Genomic DNA, 8,174 nt, shown 5'->3' with positions numbered 1-8,174 from the left:
ATGATCAAAAATTAAAAAATCACATACCTTCACCTCCCTGAAAAGTGGACAAGCTATGTATATAGGAGAGTGTGGTTGTTGTTGCTGGATCATGAAGTAAAAGAATCTGATCTTGTTTCTTCTTTCTCTTGGTTGGATGAATTGAGAATGAGATTGGAATCTTTATTTCTATGGCTGCTGAATTGAGTCCTGCTGCAAACTGCTGAAATCGTGGTCTTCATTCGTTCCCATTCGATGACATAATTCTTATCTATGTGAATAGATGTGTCGATGTCGAACATAGAAAATAAATTGTTGGATCATTGGCCATTAATGAATGCCATTAACTAACACGAGACTACTCACCGTTGATGTCAATGAGAGTCAAGATGCTTAAATACATCTTACTAGGTACAAATAGATATGTCGTAGTCGAGTCACCTAGAAGATCCAAAAAACATAGGACATTGATGTATTCCCACTGTTTATTGGCGAGAGAGATTGTCATTAAGGCATGCAAGCCTCAAGGTACTTGAAAGATCTCTAGTCTTGATCCTAGATGATGTGTCAGAGTCGATAGTTCAAAACTTGTTAGAAGGGAGGCCTTAATGAATCCTCCATCATCCAATGCGAGTATGAAATAATAATTTGAAGGACTATATATGTAAGATTTGCATTGAAGCAATGTTTATTTGACAAGAAGGAAAAGGGAAATGGGGTGACTCAACTTTGTAAGGGAGTTGAATGAGTTCATTTTTTTTTTGTTAAGGGTGAATGAAAATGAGGCAGGAAAGTATGAAGATTGCAAGGGAAATGAGTTTTTGGTAGTAGGTAGGTGGATAATTATGTATCGACTAGAGACTTAAAATGTGTAGCAATGGTAACATTGATATGTCTTTAGTAGCTATGGTGTAGTGGATCTGATTTTACATTGAACGATCACGCTCTTCTGCAAGAAAGTTGGTCTTTAAAAATATACTCATGCATATAGTTTCTTCCTTCACGTCTTGGAACCCACATTGAATGATCACGCTCTTCTGCGAGAAAGTTGGTCTTTAAAAATATACTCATGCATATAGTTTCTTCCTTCATCGTCTTGCAAAAACTTAGCAATTTCTGCAATAAAATGTAAGACTGTCAAAAGAGAGAGGTGATTAGTCCCTCTTCATTTGATATATACACAAAAAACTAAAAAATAATACTAATAAAACAAATTCAAGAACGAAAAATTAAATGCACTTTTCCTTTATCAATACCATGTATCGCTTGTTATTGTTTTGTTGGTGACTTCTTCATTGTGTTTCTAACGAACTTTGAGCTAGAGACCTCTTCTCCACACACTTAATGCTTCATCAAATAGATCATAAACCAAATTTGCATAAATTATTGAATTGTGTTGATTTTGCAGCTACCAAAAATATGGATCGTTGCATTGCCTTGCTGCTTTACAACTTGCAATTAGACTCAGATGGTGGTTTATCAATTATCGCAGTTGAATTTTTAATATTTGCAAGTTTTTATGAAATTCTAAGTCTGTCACTGTGTTTGTTCTTTTTCTCTAGCGCTCCACCCTTGTCCATGATCCCATGGATCAAGAAAATGCTCAAAATTCAAAATTTGTGGATTAACTTGAAACCAATGACAAAGCGTATATCTCATCGCTTTGAATCCAACGTAATTTGTTTCACTGAAATCCGACTTCAGATGCTCCCAAAATCGCGTTCTGATCATTTTGTGAAAAACTAAAAAAAATGAATTGTCGCAAGAATGCTCAATCTGCGGTCCATATGTTGATTGGATCATGAAACTTGGAAAGTTTTTATTAGTTCTCATCGGCCAATATACGATTGACACTTGGCACTATTTTATTGGTTGACACATCGCTACTTTTCTAGGGTTGCTGTCGTGGGTCAATGAGGAAGTGCCACGTGGACCAACCATTGGTTGCCACATGGCATTCTCGTGGCGGCCTAAAATTTTATGAGGGTGAACAAACTCCCCATGAATCGAACCCACGACCTCGTGGGTGACAACAAAGCCCTTTACCAACTCACCTATCATTATTTCTTGTTAAATAAACCTTCCAAATACCTTTTAAATTTCAACCTACATGCATTTGGGGAAGGGGTCGGGGCTAAGCCCTAGCCCTTAGCCCTCCAACGCCATAGGACCATAGGTGGGGGCCAAGGGCTAGGCCTTAGCCCGCCCCACCATCTCATGCAACGAGCATGTGACCAACGCTAAGATTAAAGAAGCCAATGGAGAATGGGACTAGCCTAGGGTCGTATGGCCCTCCATATGACCACACCATCAGGAAAAAGGGTTAAATGTGAATTTTAATCGCCTTACAATTTAGAACACGAATCGAGAATATAAGCCAGGTTTGTGTGCAGTTTCCATGTTTGGGCCGCATAGGTTGGGTTTAGTCCGAATTGTAGGATTATTAACAACAGAGTTGGGTAGAAACTTAAAACAGTGATATCTTACTCAATTTTTTAGCCAAATGAGGTGCAAAAAGAGTCAAAACTGGGGTTTTCTACAGTGCTGGATGCATTGGAGGCATTAGTTTTGCTGTTTGAGGTTTCTAAAATTTTATAATTGTACTTTTGATTATGAATTTAGATCTCTTATCCAATTTTTATTGAAAATTTTCAAAACTTTGTTCAATTGTCTTTTCTGATCTTCTAGGTCGCAGAGAGTGCAAGAAGAGATCATACTCAACAATATTGAAACTCTTTATTCATTTGGAATTTGAAGCTAAAAAGACAAAGTGAAAGGATTTGATATGTAACTTCAAATTGTGGCTTTCAAAACTCTATTTGTTCTCATTCTTCTCAAATATTCTCTCTTTTTACATCCTCCTACAAATAATTAGTGAGTTGGGTGGCGCTTACTGCACCACTAATAAATGAAATTGCAATTGAAATGAAATCTAACTTAAAAACTTAAAAAAAAATAACATCACTAAATTTGGTTTTTATTCATTGATTATATCCTACTCTACTCTACTGGAAATATAAAATTTGTTTCAATTGTATGCATATTCACAGTTTAGCCATGTGCGTAATAGGAGTAAAAATATATTCATACTTAGTTTTAAAAAATATGCATTAAAACACATCAAATCATGAAAAACCAGTGGTTTTGATAATACAATCAAGGGAGAATGGTAGATTGATGTGACTTGATTCTTGATTGGAACCATTTTTTAATAAGGTCATTACATTCCTGATTCCTTTCTTGGTTTAGATCACATTGAATATCCTCCTTTGTTATGCATTCCTCAACCTTAGACTCTACTGGTTTCTCCCCATCAAAGGTCTTGCATGATTCTTGAGTTTCTTCAACAGATTGAAAAGAGGAATCAAAATAAACTTGAAGATCCTCTTGTGGAGGTGGAGAAATAGAGAAGTTTTTGCGTGCAATTAAAATATACCCTTCATGGCAGACAAACATCCCAGCTGTTGCTAAGATTCAAGAAAGTTCTTGGAAGAAATTCTTCAAATTCTTAATTGTTTGTGAATTATTCCAACTGATTGATAATCCCTGTCATGCACATAGATTAGTACAAAGTTTTGAAAAATTATTAAAATCTAATATGCACCCTAAATGATTTTAATATGCTTTTAACCATGCATTTAAAAATGAATGCAACTATCTCTCTAGTTAAGACTAACCTAAGTACCCACAGGGATTTGAATCGGTGACCTATCACAAGGAGTGCCTTAACAGCGCACCCATTCACCGTCAATCCAAAGCCCCGTGGGCCAAAATGAATGCAACTATCATGAGTTGTTTAAACTTTCAAAATAAACACCTATGTATACCTCTGCGACAACGACGCCAAAATGTTGGGTGATTTAATTGTGAGTTAAATCTCCATCCTTAATTGTCAACCCAAGATTCGTGGAAATGACGAGGTATACTTATACTATATCTACTAGATGGTTATTTATCAGAATATATTAATTTAATGCAATTAAAACTAATTACAAAACAAATTAAATCAATCTAATCCAAACTAAACCAAACCAAACATAAAGAAATTGAAATCACACTTGCATAAAGGAAATCACGTTTGCTCGAAATTGAAATCACACCACACTTGCATAAATGAAATCACACCACACTTGCATAATTGAAATTACACACACTGAATTGAAATCACACTCACACCAGCTGAAATGAAATCACACTTGTTGAAAGGAAAAACACACTTACATAAAATGAAAACACACTTGCTGAAAGTAAATGAAATAAAACAATTGTACTATGTTACCAATATGTACACAGGGGTGCAAATTGTGGTTTATGGGGGCCCTCCATTTCTCAGCGAGCACACTGAACAACTATCACGTCTTAGAGATCAAAGTGGCAGTGTGTATTTCATAAAATGAAGTTACAATATATTACAAGAATTCTCTCTCCTCACTTTACAAATCACATCTTGGATAGAACTTGAAACCTCCAACTAGCAACTAATACCAACACTAACACTTAACCACTAGCTGCTACTTACAATTAACAACTAGCAACCCTTTGTATGAAGGGTGCACTCCTATTTATACAAAAATTGAAGATAATTATACAAGAAATATAGATCTTTAGATCTCTCGTAAATCCACATTTATCTCTTGTGGTTACAACCAATCTCTTAAAAATGTAAGATACAAATCATTTCATCCATAATTCTTCTCCTTTGAAAGTGCATAGTTAATGATCCACATCTCCTACAATTATTCCACAAATCTTCATGAGTTGGAATTTGAAATTCGAATTTGTGGTTGGGTGGCCAAGTAGGACCCTTCTAGAATCTCCAAGTAGGCCTCCAATATCAAAAAACTCATCACACTTTTAGATACATATGAAAACATGTTAATTTCCTAATATTTAATCACAAATTCACTTATAATACTTAAAATCAATGACTTGGAAAATAATAATAATAAACCCATATGATTATGAAAATGGTTACTGATGTAGGGTTGTGGAGTTACAAAGTTACGAAATGAGGGTAAAATGATGGAAATGAAGTTGAAAATGGATGACATTTTGGAGACTCAACAGTTATCACAACACTTAAAAAAAAAAAAACTTTGAGCTCAACTTTCTTCAATATGTTTTGCCTTCGCTTTCACTGGCTTAGTTGTAGGTGGCTTCTTCATTCTCCTGTTGCTTCGTCACAGGTTTCTTCAAGCTTCTTCAAACCTCTGTTGCTCTCTCAAAGAGTCTTATGTAGGCTCGCCTATTCTCTCAGCTGCTTTTACTTCACTCAAGTTGCTGCTCTCTCAAGGAGTCTTATGCAAACTAGCTTATCTTCTCTTCTGCAGCTCTCAAGGAGTCTCAAGCAGGCTAAGCTCTGGTACCATGACAAAAAATCGAAGAGAACAAAACGATGGAGCAGAGGACTGCTCTTCTCGGTATTAGAAATCACTTAAATAATATTACATTGGAAAACATCAGTAGTAAATGACTCGAGTGAGACTCGACTAAACTAGACTAACTGAAATTGAACTGGGACACTTGGAGGGACGGTTTTGACACCTAACATGTGGTTGGACTTAGATTCTCCAACACTTCCATAGTGGGCTTTGGCGTGCGCTAATGTCTCCAAGCTCCAAGGGGGGTTAACCAAGTTCCCTATTAGGTGGTTTCTACTTTTAAAGGAGATGATATGTCCAAGGTACATCCTTCAAATGGTGGTGGCATGTGATAAAGTGATGGAATAGAGTAGGGGATGAAGGGGGCAATCTTGGGTTACATGCCAAGGTATAAAGGTAGCTAATAAAGGGGAAGCCCATACTTGGGTATATAATGTATAGGAGGGAGAAATCGTGGCACATGAGTTGCCCCGACCTTGATTTTTCCACCCTTCTTCATATGTCTTTTTTCTTTTATGATTTTTCTTTGGTTAATTGCTCGAGACTCAAGTGGTAAGAGCAAGATATGTAAAGTATAGCACTAGATATTTCCTTTGAGGTGGAGTCGTTCATTTCCCACCAGGAGTTGGGAAAATCATGGGTTGTTGAATGATAAAAGAGGCTAATCTAGGGCCTATAGGAACCATGGTGATGGCCATGATAATGGAGTAGAGCTCATGCATTGGCTTTTTCCCACGCGCTAAATGTGTTTGTCCCGACCATCTTTTGCATTTTGTGGTACATTTTCTTGTTGAATGTGGCTAATTATGCTTTTACTTTTCTTTTCAACTGCATTAACCTTCGGGGCATTGTTTTAGGGCTGACCCAAGGTGTGAGAAAGGGGAAGGGAGGCTAACCCTATGTGGACCTAGGTGGGAGAAACGATGAATGGGGTTATAATGAGGGGAGGGGAGTGATGTATGTGGATGAGGGAGTAGGACCACACACCCAAAATTGGGGTTTCCCATGAAGTACCATCTCGAGAGCCCAAAGTTTAGTAAAAGAGATTCCATAGGACTAGGTTCCAATGGTAACATCCAAAAGAGGTATAGGGGACAAGAGCACAAACCTAGCCCACTCTTTCCGCTGAATCCCCCCATTAATTCATGCCCCAAAGTCTCCATGATAAGTAAACTGCAATGCTCACTTACCAAATGACAATGCATACCTTTAGGTTTTAGAAGCCCACCTTCAAACATACGATCATAACAGATGGGTGAGGGACCACATGGTTGGATCAGGTGGCAGAGAAGTGACACAATAGGCTAGTTGGTGGCTGCAACGGGCTACCGACTGCTGACTGAGGACCATCTTGGCGATTTTTTTTCTCCTAGGGATATCACCCACAAAATGGTTTGTAACAATACTCATACTAGTTGTATCCTTCAGTCCTATTGACCTATTTATCGTCACATTTGTTGGATATTAATAAAATTATCTTATATTATCTTTTTTTACAGCTAAAAATTGTATGGTAGAGGCTATTATGTATTTAATTATCTTTTGATTTTTCTTTGTTAAAACATGGAACTATACAAGTGGATATAATTTTCAGTTAAAAAAGAAAAAAATTGTAGTTTATTTTCTTTCAATATGGCAGGACTTACTTTTTTGTTAGTAAATACTTTCACGTATATTTTAAATAAAGTGGAATTTGGATCATTAATGTGAAGGCCATACATTTGTAGAAAAAGTTAACATTATATGCTTTTTTCTTTTTTCTTGATTATTGTTTGTCTGGAATTGTAAAGTGTCTGTGCTTATGGTTGTTTTAGTGAGTTCCTTCGCACATGTTTTTCAGCAGAGAAAATATGAACTCCAGAGTAAGTATGAATAATAAACAGAGCTACTTACCTCTGAAATGTTCTCTTTAATACTGAGGGTCAACTGATAAAATTTGATAGATCTTAAGAGTCGTCTGAAATATTGGTGAAACAAAGTTATGAGGGACTACTAGATAGATGGAGAAGAGGCGAGTGTACTTGAACTTTTCTAATTTAAGAGATTTCAACATGGAATGCTTGTATAGGTTGTATGAAATATTGATAAAAGAGATTTAATGGGGACTAGATAGAGTGAGAAAAGTTGAGTGCACTTGAAATTTTCTACCTTGACTCAAGGAATGTTGGCAATTGTGCAGGGTAGGTGATTCTTACAAACTGGGGCAAGACCTTTTAATTCTTACACCTTTTAGTTTGTAGTTTTGGAAGTTGTGTATTTTATTTATTCTGCATTTTTTTTTTGAGTATAACTTTTTACGAGTGATAGGGGAGTTCCATTGTGCGTCTTTGTTATATTGTGAGTCCTTGGACAACCACAAATTCGAGACCACATAGCCATAGTCACGAGTTGGAACCCTTATCCTTGATGAGGTGTTGTCATGATCCATTGATAAATTGTCCATGAGATCTAGATCTAGAATGATCCAATTGATGTACTTTAGATTTAGATCACGAGTTCCATACGATATGTAAGAAGAACGACATAAACCATTTTCCACTACAATTTGCTTGTCTTGTCTTTCCTGCTCTAATTATTAACATGGTATAGCAATATAATTGTTAAGGCCCGATAGATTTTCCATGGTAATGTTCCATGGGAAGCCATTGAAGAGTTGGTGATGAATGTTCTCCATGATAGTTTTTTCATAGGAGGTTCAATATTTGTAGTTCATGGATGACAGTGCCGAGATGTGCATGGAAAAGGAAGAAACAAAGCGACATTTTGGAGGAAAGCAAGATTTGTGGAGCTTATTTCACCGATCTCTTATAGATT

Source organism: Pinus tabuliformis, chromosome Q, assembly GCF_031772625.1.
Source record: "Pinus tabuliformis cultivar Carrire ecotype Pingquan chromosome Q, CPIR1, whole genome shotgun sequence".
Classification (NCBI taxonomy): Eukaryota; Viridiplantae; Streptophyta; class Pinopsida; order Pinales; family Pinaceae; genus Pinus; species Pinus tabuliformis.
This window is presented reverse-complemented; position numbering follows the sequence as displayed.